This window comes from Orcinus orca, chromosome 12, assembly GCF_937001465.1.
Source record: "Orcinus orca chromosome 12, mOrcOrc1.1, whole genome shotgun sequence".
In the NCBI taxonomy this organism is placed as follows: Eukaryota; Metazoa; Chordata; class Mammalia; order Artiodactyla; family Delphinidae; genus Orcinus; species Orcinus orca.
Window position 1 is genome coordinate 72,322,531 of NC_064570.1, and position 15,208 is coordinate 72,337,738.

The 15,208-nt window shown below is 38.6% G+C and overlaps 1 pseudogene; it reads left to right on the forward strand.

Moving 5' to 3' along the window:
• On the forward strand, positions 1-13,265 carry LOC101273619 (amine oxidase [flavin-containing] A-like; annotated as a pseudogene).
• The last annotated feature ends 1,943 nt before the right edge of the window (positions 13,266-15,208 follow it).

The following is a 15,208-nucleotide window of genomic DNA, read 5'->3' on the forward strand; positions in this document are numbered from 1 at the left end:
ATGGAGAAAAGTAAGAGAATGCAGAGGTTTTGATTCAAAGATATTCCATTTAGAAACTTGGCAGTGAACAGGTAGATGCACGAGACACAGAAATGATAGATGGGTCACTTGTTTTGTGTTTTAAAAATGGAAGTCTATGCATCAAGAAAGCAGAAGGTGAGAAGTCGATGCATAGAGAAAGAGATTGGAGGTGCTGGGAATAGAGTAAATAATTGCAGAATGGGGATGAAGATGGAATCAAGAGTGCAAAGTGAAACTTGTGGGAAAGGAGAGAAGTACTACATGTTTCTCCTAAACTGCAGGGAAGAAACTGAGGATAATCATTGATCAGTGGTTCTCAGTTTGGTCTCCACATTAGCAACCAACATCACTGGGAACTTGAGAGAAATACAAATTATAGGGCTCCACTCCAGTTCTATGGAATCCAAAATGTGTAGACTGGATCCCCACAATCAATGTTTTAGCAAGGCCTCCAGGTGATTCTGATGCATGCCACGTTACTCTGATACTAAAACCAGGCAAAGATGCCACAGAAAAAGAGAAACTACAGGCCAATATCCCTGATGAACAAAAACACAAAAAATCCTCAACAAAATATTATCAAAGTGAATTCAACAATACATTAAAAGGCTAATACACCATGATGAAGTGGAATTTAACTTCAGGAATGCAAGGGTGATTCAATATCTGCAAATGAAAATGAAGGATAGAAATCATATCATCTCAATAGATGGAGAAAAAGCATTTGACAAAATCCAACATTCATTTGTGATGACTCTTAAAGTGGGTTTAGAGGGAATAAAGGCCACATATGACAAGCTCAGAGCCAGCGTCATACTCAGTGGTTGAAAGCTAAAAGCTTTTCCTCCAAGATCAGGAACAAAACAAGGATGCCAACTCTCACCACTTTTATTCAGCATAGTATTGGAAGCCCTAGAGCAATTAGGCTAAATAAATAAATAAAAGGCATCCAAATTGCAAAGGAAAAAAGTAAAACTTCCACTATTTGCAGGTAACACATTATTTACAGAAAACCCTAAAGACTCCACCAAAAAACTTAGAATAAATGAATTCAGTAAAGTTGCAGTATACAAATCAACGTGTAAAAATCTGTTGTGAATCTATACCTTAATAAAGAACTATGAGAAAGAGGAATTAAGGAAATCCCTTTTATAATTGCATCAAAAGGAATAAAATACTTTGGGATAAATATAACCAAGGAGGTGAAAGACCTATTAAAACTATAAAATACTGATGAAAGAAACTGAAGAAGACACAAATAAATGGGAAGATATTCTGTGCACATGGATAGGAAGAATATTGTTAAAATGTTCACATTACTCGAAGCAATCTATGGATTCAATGCAATTCCTATCAAAATTCCCATGGCATTTTTCACAAAAATAGAACAGACCTAAAATTTGTATGGAACCACAAAGAACTCAAATAGCCAAAGAAATACTGAGAAAGAACAAAGCTGGAGGCATCGCACTTCCTGATTTTAAGCCTATAGTAATTAAAACAGAATGGTATTGGCATAAAGATAGACACGTAGATCAATGGAACAGAACAGAAACCCACAAATATATGGCCAATTTATGACAAAGGAGCCAAGATTATACAATGGGGAAGGGATAGTGTCTTCAATAAACAGTGTTGGGAAAACTGGACAGCTGCAGGGAAAAGAATGAAACGACTACTATCTTATATAAAAAATTAAAATGGATTAGATTTGAGTGAAATACCTGAAACCATAAAACTAGGGGGAAAAAAGGGGGTAAGCTCCTTAACATCGGTTTTGGCGATGGCTTTTTGGATTTGTCACCAAGAGCAAAGGCAACAAAAGCAAAAACAAAGTGGGACTACATTAAACTAAAAAGCTGCACAGCAAAGTAAACCATCAACAAAATGGAAAGGCAACCTACTAGATTGGAGAAAATATTTCCAACTTATATTTCTGATAAGGGAATAATCCAAAACGTAAAAAGAACTCATACAACTCAGTAGCAAAAAACAAACAAAAAAACAACAAAAATTGATTAAAAAATGGGCAGAGGACCTGAAGAGACATTTTTCCAAAGACTACATAGAGATGGCCATGAAAAGATGCTCAACATCACTAATCATCAGGGAAATGCAAATCAAGACCATAATGAGATATCACACACCTGTTAGAATGGCTATTATCAAATAAACAAGAAATAACACGTTTTGGTGAGAATGTGGAGACAGGAACCCTTGTGCACTGTTGGTATAAGTGAAATTGGTGCAGCCACTATGGAAAACAGTATGGAGGTTCCTCAAAAAATTAAAAATAGAACTACTGTATGATCCAGCAACTCCACTTCTGGGTATTTATCTGAAGAAAATGAAAATACTATTTTAAAAAGATATATGCAGCCCCATGCTCATTGCAGCATTATTTACAATAGTGAAGATATGGAAACAACCTAAGTGTCCACTGATGGATTAATGGATAAAGAAGATGTGATACACACACACACATACACACACAGTGGAATATTATTCCATAAAAAGAAGGAAATCTTGCTATTTGCAACATCATGGATGGACCTTGAGGGCATTATACTAAGTGAAGTAAGTCAGACAGGAAAAACAAGTACTGTATGATCTTACTACGTGTAATCTAGGAAAAACAGAAAACAACAAGAAAAAAACCAAGCTCATAGAGACAGAGAGCAGATTGGTGGTTGCCAGAGGTGGGAGGTGAGGGGTGAGCAAAATGGGTGAAGGGATTCAAAAGGTACTAGCTTCCTGTTATAAAATAAGTATAACTTCCTGTTATAAGTGTTATAAGTCATGGGGTGTTATGTACAGCACTGTTAAACAAAATTTTTGTGACTCTGTATAGTGACAGATGTTAACTAGGTTTATGGTGATCATTTCACAGTATATGTGAATACTGAACCATTCTGTGGTACACCTGAAACTAATGTTTATGTCAGTTATACCTCAATAAAAAAATTTCTAGCACCATTCTTTGTTTGAAAATAAAAATTAATGGCCCAAGTTAAGACTGTGTGGGAAAAATTATAGGGCCAAACTCAATTTCAAATATTGAAGACAGACTGTGACTTCTCAAGTAATCAGGTATTCTGTTTTATAGTCTCCCTTCACCTATCTTTTATACACTTAATTATGTGCATATAGTCTTTTTAGATTCCACACCTGGTATAACTAAGTTTGGAATTAATTTGCATAGAAAACGAACTAGATACATTGTTAGGTGGTTGTGAATATGAATTTATAATGCACATAATTTTCCAAATGCTTAAAATTTTTGTTTAGCTATGGAGCTTAATTTAGTGTGTATTTGGAGCTCCTAAAAAATAAAATCCTACAAATATGCTCCTTTTAAAATAGATGGCATTTGAAATAGATGGCAAATATTTTGTACCTTTTAAGATTCGGCTAAAAATATTAAGGGAATCTTCAATCCCTTCATCTGCACATGAGATGATGAAAAAAAGGTGATGTAACTTTGTTTTTTTTGTTTTTTTTTTTTACTTACATAGACTTTGGGAGCACAATTTAGCGTGCACTAGGATTTCTACTTTTAAGATAGAGAAAAGACATCTTCAACTTTCTCTTGAAAAATCACCTCTAAATAACAAGAAAAGCAAGAAGCAAACACAAAGTTCACTTTTGATCAAATCAGGAGATATCTCTAAGACTACACCACAGTGTAGGAAGACAGAATGAGTGTGGGTCCTATGAAACTTCTAGTAGAATGGCCTCCACTTTTATTAGTTTATTATAACTACATAAAGCCCTTGTTCTTTAACTATTTTCCTTTTTCAGCTGGTTCTGATTTGAGCTCTTCTGGGTCCAATACATCTATCCTGAGCTTCTCAAAATTTCCCCAGAACTCAGAGTAGATTTGGTCATCCACTTTGGGGAGTTTCAGGTATTGTAGGTCAGCTGATGAAACTGGCTTGTGATAAACTTAAGCATGCTGCTTGCTCATGGCCCAAGCCATCTCAATATCAGGCTGACCCCAGGCCAGCATCTCACTGGCTCATCACCTGTTCTACTGATCACTGGCATGTTGCAGCCCACAAAGCACAGTCTCACTTTCCCTACAGTGATATTGTGTGTGTGTGTGTGTGTGTGTGTGTGTGTGTGTGCGCGCGTGCGTGCGTGCGCGCGCGCGCTCCTTCCCCAGTTGACTGGAAGGGGCCAGAACTAACTTACCTTGCAAAAATAAGTACTGGAGATCTATTCAGCACAGTGCCTGTAGCTAACAGTATGACTGTATACTTAAAACATGCAGATCATGTGTTGTTACCACACACATGCAAAATACTACTGTTAAAGGGGGTGGGAGGAAACTGGGAGGTGATGGATTTGTCAACAGCCTTGACGGTGGTGATGCTTTCATGGCGTGTTCTTATTCCCAAACTCATCGAGTTGTATACATTAAAAACGTACAGCTTTTTACATATCAATCATACCTCAGTAAAGTGGTTTTAAAAGTAAACAGAATTTAAAAAAGAACAGAAGAGCTGAAAGTGATGCCTCTGAGCTGGGGTTAGGGGCTACTTTTGGCACAAGTCTTTTTAGCAGGGTTTGACTTCTAAGCTCTGCAAGTGTATGTTACTTATATAATAATGTAAAGACTGTAAAGTTAACTATAAGCTCAGAAATGTAGTAAGTAGACTGATGGTTTTATAGAAAAGAGAACCAGACATAATTTTTGCTCAGTATAAATATTGATTGAAATTGTGTTTAATCTTAAAATTTGAGACTGTATAAAATAAGTGCCCCAAACTTGGTTAACATGAAAGTTCTAATTATTAAGCCAAGTCTCCTTCATAAAGTAAGCCCCAGTTTCAGAAAACGTACAAGTATAAAGCATCTGTCTTCACTCTGATGTACTGTAACTGCATTAGGTATTTTAAGGTAAAATCTATGGTGGAATGTAACAAACATGTAGATTATTTACATATATAAAATCTTGTTCCCATTCCTGAGTACATTTCACATTTGTTAAAGTAATACTAAACTTCTGAATCCGATTATGATGTATTAATGATATGAAAAGAGGTAAACTGTGGATTCTGATAAGTTACCAATATGTGCCATATAGTTATAGCAGCAGACAGCAGATCTGAATAAACCCTCTTCTAATAATCATATTAATTGCTGGGTCTTCCTATATGGACTATCAGTAAAGAAAATAAATACAAAGCAGGAAGTTAAAGTCAGTTAAAATTTCTGAAGGCTTCACATTGATTTCTACTAAAGTTAAGCACGTTTAAAGCTGGTTTTAATTTTTTTTTTTGTGGTACACGGGCCTCTCACTGCTGTGGCCTCTCCCGCTGTGGAGCACAGGCTCCGGACGCGCAGGCCCAGCGGCCATGTCTCACGGGCCCAGCCGCTCCACGGCACGTGGGATCCTCCCGGACCGGGGCACGAACCTGTGTCCCCTGCATTGGCAGGTGGACTCCCAACCACTGTGCCACCAGGGAAGCCCAAAGCTGGTTTTAATTTTGTGTTTGATTTGAGCCTAAGAGTCTTCTTTGGAATTGCTCTTTTAAGAAAGCATGTGGGGAGGAGTCAAGATGGCAGTGTGGGAAGACGCGGAGTTAGCGTCTCCCCACAACTAGGGCGCCTCCCTGGTCGCTAGTGGGGGACTCTGACCCTCAAGGAGACGGGAGGAACCCCAAAGTGAACTGGTAGGATGTAGGGGGACCGAGGGGAGAGTAAAAGTGGAGGCCAGACAAGATCAGTGCCCCTGAGGCTTGGGAGATCAGGAGAAGCAGGCGGGAGGGGCCCTCCAGGAGGAGCGGGAGAGGAGAGGAGGGCGTTTGCCCCATCCACTCGAGCACAGGAAGCCTGCTGGGCTCCCAGGTGAGGTCCCCTGCCCTCTGAGACTGGGGTGGGGGGCATGCCTGGGCCCCTTCTGTTCCTTGAGCCTAAGCCCCATCCCCCACAGCCTCCAGGGCCTTTTCCAGCCCTGTGGGTCCTGAGCGTTGTCCCTGCCCACCACCCGGACCTCGCCCTTGCTTAGGCCCCGCCCCCCACAGCCAAGGCCTTCCCCCCCTTTTTTACTATTGTGGTACTGAGGTACCTTCCAGTTTTTGATTCATCTCTATTTTTATTTTTACATTCTTTCTAACATGTCTGTTAGGTTCCTAGTCTAATTTTATTTTTTACTTTGTTTTTTGTTGTGTTTTTTTTGCCTTCCCACATGGCTTGCGGGATCTTGGTTTGCAAGCCTGGGGTTGGGGGGAAGCTCCTACAGTGGGAGCTCCGAGTCCAAACCACTGGACTAACAGAGAACCTCAGACCCCAAGGAATATTCATCGGAGTGAGGTGTCACGGAGGTCCCCAGAGCAGCACCAGCACCCAGCTCTACCCAATAGCCTACAAACTCCAGGGTTGGATGCCTCAGGCCAAACAACCAGTAAAACAGGAACACAATCCCACTTATAAAAAAAAAAATGAGACGGCAAAAAAATATGTCACAGGTGAAGGAGTGAGGTTAAAACCTACAAGACCAAATAAATGAAGAGGAAATAAGCAATCTACCTGAAAAAAAATTCAGAGTCATGATAGTAAAGATGATCCAGAATCATGGAAATAGAATGGAAGCATGGATTGAGAAAATACAAGAAATGCTTAACAAAGATCTAGAAGAACTAAAGAACAAACAGATGAACAACACAATAACTGAAATGAAAAATATGCTAGAAGGAATCAATAACAGAATAACAGAGGCAGAAGAACGAATAAATGAGCTGGAAGACAAAATGGTGGAAATAATTGCCAAGGAGCAGAATAAAGAAAAAAGAATGAAAAGAATGAAAAGAATTGAAGACAATCTCAGAGACCTCTCTAACAACACTAAACACACCAACATTCGAATTATAGGGGTCCCAGAACAAGAAGAGAAAAAGAAAGGGTCTGAGAAAATACTTGAAGAGATTATAGTGGAAAACTTCCCTAATATAGGAAAGGAAATAGTCACCCAAGTCCAGGAAGCACAGAGAGTCCCATACAGGATAAACCCTAGAAAAAACACACCAAGACACATATTAATCGAACTAATAAAACTTAAATTCAAAGAAAAATATTAAAAGCAGCAAGGGAAAAACAAAAAATAACATACAAAGGAATCCCCATAATTTTATCAGCTGATTTTTCAGTGCAAATTCTGCAGGCCAGAAGGGAGTGGCAGGATATACTTAAAGTGATGAAAGAGAAAAGAGAAAAACCTACAACCAAACCTACAACAAAAAGAGAAAAGAGAAAAACCTACAAACCAAACCTACAACAAAAAGAGAAAAACCTACAACCAAGATTACTTCACCCAGCAAGGATCTCATTCAGATTCAATGGAGAAGTCAAAAGCTTTTCAGACAAACAAAGCTAAGAGAATTCAGCACCACCAAACCAGCGTTACAACAAATGCTAAAGAAACTTCTCTAAGTGGGAAACACAAGAGAAGAAAAAGACCCACAAAAACAAGCCCCAAACAATTAAGAAAATGGTAATAGGAACATACATATCAATAATAACCTTGAATGTAAATGGATTAAATGCCCCAACCAAAAGACACAGACTGGCTGAATGTATACAAAAACAAGACCCATATATATGCTGTCTACAAGAGACCCACTTCAGACGTAGGGATACATACAGACTGAAAGGGAAGGGATGGAAAAAGATATTCCATGCAAATGGAAATCAAAAGAAAGCTGGATTAGCAATACTCATATCAGATAAAATAGACTTTAAAATAAAAACTGTTACAAGAGATAAGGAGGGACACTACATAATGATCAAAGGATCAATCCAAGAAGAAGATAATAACAATAACAAGTGTTTATGCACCCAACATAGGAGCACCCCAATACATAAGGCAAATACTAACAACCATGAAAGGAGAAATCGACAGTAACACAATAATAGTAGGGGACTTTAACACCCCACTTACACCAATGAACAGATAAAACAGAAAATAAATAAGGAAACACAAGCTTTAAATGACACAATAGACCAGATAGATCTAATTGATATTTATAGAACATTCCACCCAAAAGTGGCAGAATATACTTTCTTCTCAAGTGCACATGAAACGTTCTCCAGGATAGATCACATCTTGGGTCACAAATCAAGCCTTGGAAAATTTAAGAAAATTGAAGTCATATCAAGCATCTTTTCTGACCACATTGCTATGAGACTGGAAATCAATTACAGGAAGAAAACTGTAAGAAACACAAACACATGGAGGCTAAACAGTGCACTACTAAATAACCAAGAGATCACTGAAGAAATCAAAGAAAAAATACATAGAAACAAATGACAATGAAAAACAATGACCCAAAACCTATGGGATGCAGCAAAAGCAGTTCTCAGAGGGAAGTTTACAACAATTCAATCTCATCTCAAGAAACAAGAAAAATCTCAAACAATCTAATCCTACACTTAAAGCAATTAGAGAAAGAAGAACAAAGAAAACCCAAAGTTAGTAGAAGGAAAGAAATAATAAAGATCACTGTAGAAATAAATGAAATAGAAACGAATAAAACAATAGCAAAGATCAATAAAACTAAAAGCTGGTTCTTTGAGAAGATAAAATTGATAAACCGTTAGCCAGACTCATAAGAAAAAAAGGGAGGATGCAAATCAATAAAATCAGAAATGAAAAAGGAGACATCACAACTGACACTGCAGAAATGCAAAGGATTATAAGAGACTACTACAAACAGCTATATGCCAATAAAATGGACAACCACAGAGAAATGGACAAACTCTTGGAAAGGTACAATTTTCCAAGACTGAACCAGGAAGAATTAGACAATAACAGACCTATCACAAGTATTTAAATTTAAACTGTAATTAAAAATCTTCCAACAGAAGTCCAGGACCAGATGGCTTCACAGGCAAATTCTATCAAACATTTAGAGAAGAGCTAACACTGATCCTTCTCAAACTCTTCCAAAAAATTGCAGAGGGAGAAACACTCCCAAATTCATTCTACAAAGGCACCATCACCCTGATACCAAAACCAGAAAAATATATCACAAAAAAAGAAAATTATAGACCAATATCACTGATGAACATAGATGCAAAAATCCTGAACAAAATACTAGCAAACAGAATCCAACAGCACATTAAAAAGATCATACACCAGGATCAAGTGGGATTTATCCCAGGGATGCAAGGATTCTTCAATATATGCAAATCAATCAATGTGATACACCATATTAACAAATTAAGGAATAAAAACCATATGATCATCTCAATAGATGAAGAAAAAGCTTTTGACAAAATTCAACACCCATTTATGATAAAAACTCTCCAGAAATGGGCATAGAGGGAACTTGCCTCATCATAATAAAGGCCATATATGACAAACCCACAGTGAGCATCATACTCAATGGTGAAAAACTGAAAGAGTTTCCACTAGGATCAGGAACAAGACAAGATGTCTACTCTTGCCACTCTTATTCAACATAGTTTTGGAAGTCCTAGCCACAGCAATCAAAGAAGAAAAAGAACTAAAAGGAATACAAATTGGAAAAGAAGAAGTAAAACTGTCACTATTTGCCAATGACAATGATACTATACATAGAAAATCCTAAAGATGCTACCAGAAAACTACTAGAACTGATGAATTTGGTAGGGTTGCAGGATACAAAATTAATGCACAGAAATTTCTGGCATTCCTATACACCAACAATGAAAAATCAAACACTCCATTTACCATTGCAACAAAAAGAATAAAATACCTAGGAATAAACCTGCCTAAGGAGATGAAAGACTTGTACTCAGAAAACTACAAGACACTGATGGAAGAAATCAAAGATGACATAAACAGATGGAGAAATGTACCATGTTCTTGGATTGGAAGAATCAATATTTCAAAAATAACTATACTACTCAAAGCAATCTACAGATTCAATGCAACCCCTATCAAACTACCAATGGCCTTCTTCACAGAATTAGAATAAAAAAATCTTACAATTCGTATGGAAACACAAAATACCCCGAATAGCCAAAGCAATCTTTAGAAAGGAAAACGGAGTTGGAGGAATCAGGCTCCCCCGTTTCAATCTATACCACAAAGCTACAGTAATCAAGACAGTATGGTACTGGCACAAAAACAGAAATATAGATCAATGGTACAGGATAGAATGCCCAGAGATAAACCCACGCACATATGGGCACCTAATTTACAACAAAGGAGGCAAGAACATACAATGGAGAAAAGACAGCCTCTTCAGTAAGTGATGCTGGGAAATCTGGACAGCTATGTGTAAAAGAATGAAATTAGAACACTACCTAACACTATATGCAAAAATAAACTCCAAATGGATTAAAGACTTAAATGTAAGACCAGACACTATAAAACTTTTAGAGGAAAACATAGGAAAAAACACTCTTTGACATAAACCACAGGACAATCTTTTTTGACCCACCTCCTAGAGTAACAGAAATAAAACCAAAAATAAACAAATGGGACTTAATTAAACTTAAAAGCTTTTGCACAGCAAAGAAAACCATAAACGAGACAAAAAGACAACCCTCAGAATGGGAGAAATATTTACAAATGAAACAACAGACAAAGGATTAATTTCCAAAATATACAAACAGCTCATGGAGCTCAGTATCAAAAAAACAAACAATCCATTTAAAAAATGGGCAGAAGAACTACACAGACATTTCACCAAGGAAGACATACAGATAGCATGGCCAAGAGGCACATGAAAAGATGCTCAACATCACTAATTATTAGAGAAATGCAAATCAAAGCTACAATGAGGTATCACCTCATACCAGTCAGAATCGCCATCATCAAAAAAGCTAGAAAAAGTAAATGCTGGAAAGGGTGTGGTGAAAAGGAACCCTCCTATACTGTTGGTGGGAATGTAAATTGATACAGCCACTATGGAAAACAGTATGGAGGTTCCTTAAAGAACTCAAAATAGAACTACCATATGACCCAGCAATTCCACTACTGGGCATACACCCTGAGAAAACCATAATTCAAAAAGAGACATGCACCACAATGTTCACTGCAGCACTATTTACAATAGATAGGACATGGAACCAATGTAGATGTCTATCAAAAGATGAATGGATGAAGAAGATGTGGCACATATATACAATGGAATATTACTCAGCCATAAAAAGAAACGAAATTGAGTTATCTGTGGGAGGTAGATGGACCTAGAGCCTGTCACACAGAGTGAAGTAAGTCAGAAAGAGGAAAACAAATTCCGTATGCTAACGCATATATATGGAATCTAAAAAAAAAAAAAAAATGGTACTGATGAACCTAGTTGCAGGGCAGGAATAAAGATGTAGACATAAAGAATGGACTTGAGGACACAGGGTGGGAGGGGGAAGCTGGGGCGAAGTGACAGTAGCATCGACATGTATACACTACCGAATGTAAAATAGTTGGCTGGTGGGAAGCAGCAGCATAGCACAGGGAGATTGGCTCGGTGCTTTGCGGTGACCTAGGGGGTGGGATAGGGAGGGTGGAGGGAGGCTCAAGAGGGAGGGGATATGGGGACATGTTTATGCATATGGCTGATTTGCTTTGTTGTGCAACAGAAACTAACACAGTATCGTGAAGCAATTATACTCCAATAAAGATCTATTAAAAAAAAAAAGGGAGCATGTGAATCCTAAAGGTGTTCCAAAAATTAGAGATTTTTACAGGTTACTGGGAGTTCACGAGTCCACATTTCATGCTTTAATGTAATAAAAGTCTCCAAATGAGGCACTATCTTTCATATTCATAGCAACAGATGGCATACTAGTTTAGAATTTTTAAGTTATGAATTGTATCACACTTATTAGTAAAAATAGAAAAATGGATGTTACAGGAAGAGTGGATGGTGTGAAAGGGTGGTATGATGAGGCATGAACCACAGTGATTGTGAGGGGAGACGGGACTGCTAGGCAGTTTGCATCTCTCTTTGTGAATATCAGTGTGACCTCTGAACCCCACGAGGTGTCTGCCCTGTGCTTCTTGTGGTATGTGAAGCAGTGTGGAGGCACCACTCGGATATCCTCCATCACCAACGGGGCCAGGAAGGGAAGTCTGCAGGTGGATCTGGTCAGCCAAGCAAGCGGATAATGCACCTCCTCGGGGACAGAGTGAAGCTGGGGTGTCCTGTCACCTATGTGGACCAGTCAGGTGACAACATCATGATGGAGATGTTGGATCACCAACTTTATGAGTGCCGATACGTAATTAGTGCCATCCCTCCAACTTTCACTGCCAAGATACACTTCAGAGCAGAACTTCCTTCAGAGAGAAACCAGTTAATCCAGCGTCTTCCAGTGGGGGCTATCATTAAGTGCATGACGTATTACAAGGAGGCCTTTTGGAAGAAAAAGGATTACTGCGGCTGTATGATCATCGAAGATGAGGAAGCTCCGATTTCAATAACGCTGGATGACACCAAGCCAGATGGATCGCTGCCCACCCTCATGGGCTTCATCCTTGCTCGAAAAGCTGACCGCCTTCCTGAGGTCCATAAAGAACTAAGGAAGAGGAGAATCTGTGAGCTGTATGCCAAAGCGCTAGGATCCCAAGAAGCTTTACAACGGTGCGCTATGAAGAGAAGAACTGGTGTGAGGAGGGGTACTCCAGGGGCTGCTACACTGCCTACCTCCCCCCTGGGATATGACTCAGTACGGAAGGGTGATTCGCCAGCCCGTAGGCAGGATTTACGTTGCTGGCACGAAGACTGCCACATAGTGGAGCGGTCACATGCAAGGAGCAGTAGAGGCTGGAGAACGGGCAGCTGGAGAGGTCTTGAATGCTTTGGGGAAGGCGGCAAAGAGAGACATATGGGTCCAAGAACCTGAATCAGAGGATGTTCCAGCTGTCGAAATCACTCACACCTTCTGGGAGAGGAACCTGCCTTCCGTGACAGGCCTGCTGAAGATCGTCGGATTTTCCACATCGATAACTGCCCTGTGGTTTGTGGTGTACAAATTCAGGCTGCCGACCTGATCCTGAAGTTTCGGCTTCATGCTTTCTGCTACCTCTTTCCCAGCATCATCAAAAGCCAAACGTTGACAAATCGGAAGGCTGTGTCATCGGATCATCTTTAAGTGCACTGATTTAACCCCTCAGTTTAATCTCTGTGTATCACCTCCTTAATTTCCGTAAGATCAAGCTCCATCTTGTGACTTGTCTGTAGACCAGCTTGTGTTGATTGCTAGAAAATCACCTTGTGATCAATTTCTTAACTTCAAGAAATTAAAGCTGACGTGCTCATAAAAAAAAATAGAAAAACACTCAAGTTTTGTAATCCTAGTATTCCTTTTATTTTCAATCCCAGTGAAATGGAAATAACATTAGGCTGGAGTGAAAAGATGAATTTTCCTTTACTTTCTAAGAATAACATAGCAGTGACCAGCCTGGGTTTGCTCATTACTCTGATTCTGTTACCATAAAATAGAATAGTGTATTTGACTCATTTTGTGTCATTAGAAATGGAAAACTTTTAGAGGCAAAGAGCCATTTAGTATGGTTTCATATTAGATGTAAGCCCATAACTATGTATCTAAAACCATCAACATCACATCCATTACCAAGCATTTGTTTAAATAGAGAGTAGAATTCAAGGACAGGGAATAGCATGTAGCCCTCCTGCCTAGGAACTGATGTTTGAGTGATGAGTGGCAGGAAGTAATATAATGTAGTATGTTCTAAGAACCTATAAGAAGAGATATTGGAAATAAGTACTATAATTAAAGGTAGTGGCTGAGATTTAAAGAAAGTAAATTTGGGACTTCCCTGGTGGTCAAGTGGTTAAGAATCCGCCTTCCAATGCAGGGGACAGGGACGCGGGTTCGATCCCTGGTCAGGGAACTAAGATCCCACATGCCGTGGGGCAACTAAGCCTGCATGCTCTAGAGCCCACGTGCCACAACTAGAGAGCCCGTGTGCCGCAACTACTGAGCCCGCACGCTCTGGAGTCCGAGTGCCACAACTAGAGAGCCTGTGCACTGCAACTACTGAGCCTGTGCGCTCTAGAGCCCATGTGCCACAACGAAGATCCTGCGTGCCACAACTAAGACCCAATGCAGCCAAATAAATAAATAATTTAAAGAAAGAAAATAAATTTGCTCTTTGGTTGTATATTATACATTTATTTTGCATTAGTTAAATAGAGCCCTCCAAATGACCTTATCTTAAACTTTTGGGAACTGTACACCATTCAAGGTGAAAAGCAGACTTCTTAGAAAAGAGGTTTATTTTCTCTTTAACATCATTTGCCCTCAGAGTTGTTGGTGTAAACTTGCTATTCTTCTAGGGTAGAAACCAAAGACATATATATATAATATATATATATAATTTCACTAAGTTTGCCATAGGATTATTACTTTCATCAGTAAGATGCTATAACACTATATAAATGAACTATTTGTAGAGTTCTTGTGAGGCTGAAGCAGTTTGGTATCACAACAGGATTAGGCAATTTACAGAAATATCAAACATTTAAAAATAGGGCAGAAATGTATGCTCAGTGCAGAGTTCCCTAAAATGTTTTCTATGGAATGCTAATTCTGAGGGGTGTTGATAGTTCTATATATTTCTAAAAAGCCCAGTGGCTAATTTAATTTGGGAAATGCTGGGTTAAAGACCACAGGACTTCTCAGAACCTTTAATTTGCTAATATGCATTGAAAACTCTCAAGAAGGAACTTTTATAACATGCTTTATTTTAAAATGTATATTAAATTCATTTAATCAATGAACTCTTCTTCTTTTCTTTTAGCAATATCCCTAAGGACTGGAGTTCTATGGAGAATATCTGAATCACACTGGCATCAAAGTTAGATATAGAAGCTCTGGAATTAGACAAACTAGCAAGTCATTTTACCTCTCTGAGCCCTGGGTTCTAACCTATACATTAAGAAGAATAATTCCTACCTAATGGGAATATTAGAGATTGCTAATTCATGTAAAGAACATAGCTTATTATAAGCAGTAAAAATGCTGACTTATCAGAACAGCATTAATTGGAGAAGCAGAGATCACAAATGCAGCCACTGTTCATTCTTTGGCAGAATGTACAATAACAAGCCCAGAAAACTGGGTAGTATGTCACCAAAGACAACTGTGAAGCAATAGGAAAAATCGGAACTGTTTTATATTAAAATGTAAATTTTGCATTGGTTTATGATTCATAATTTGATCCTATAAC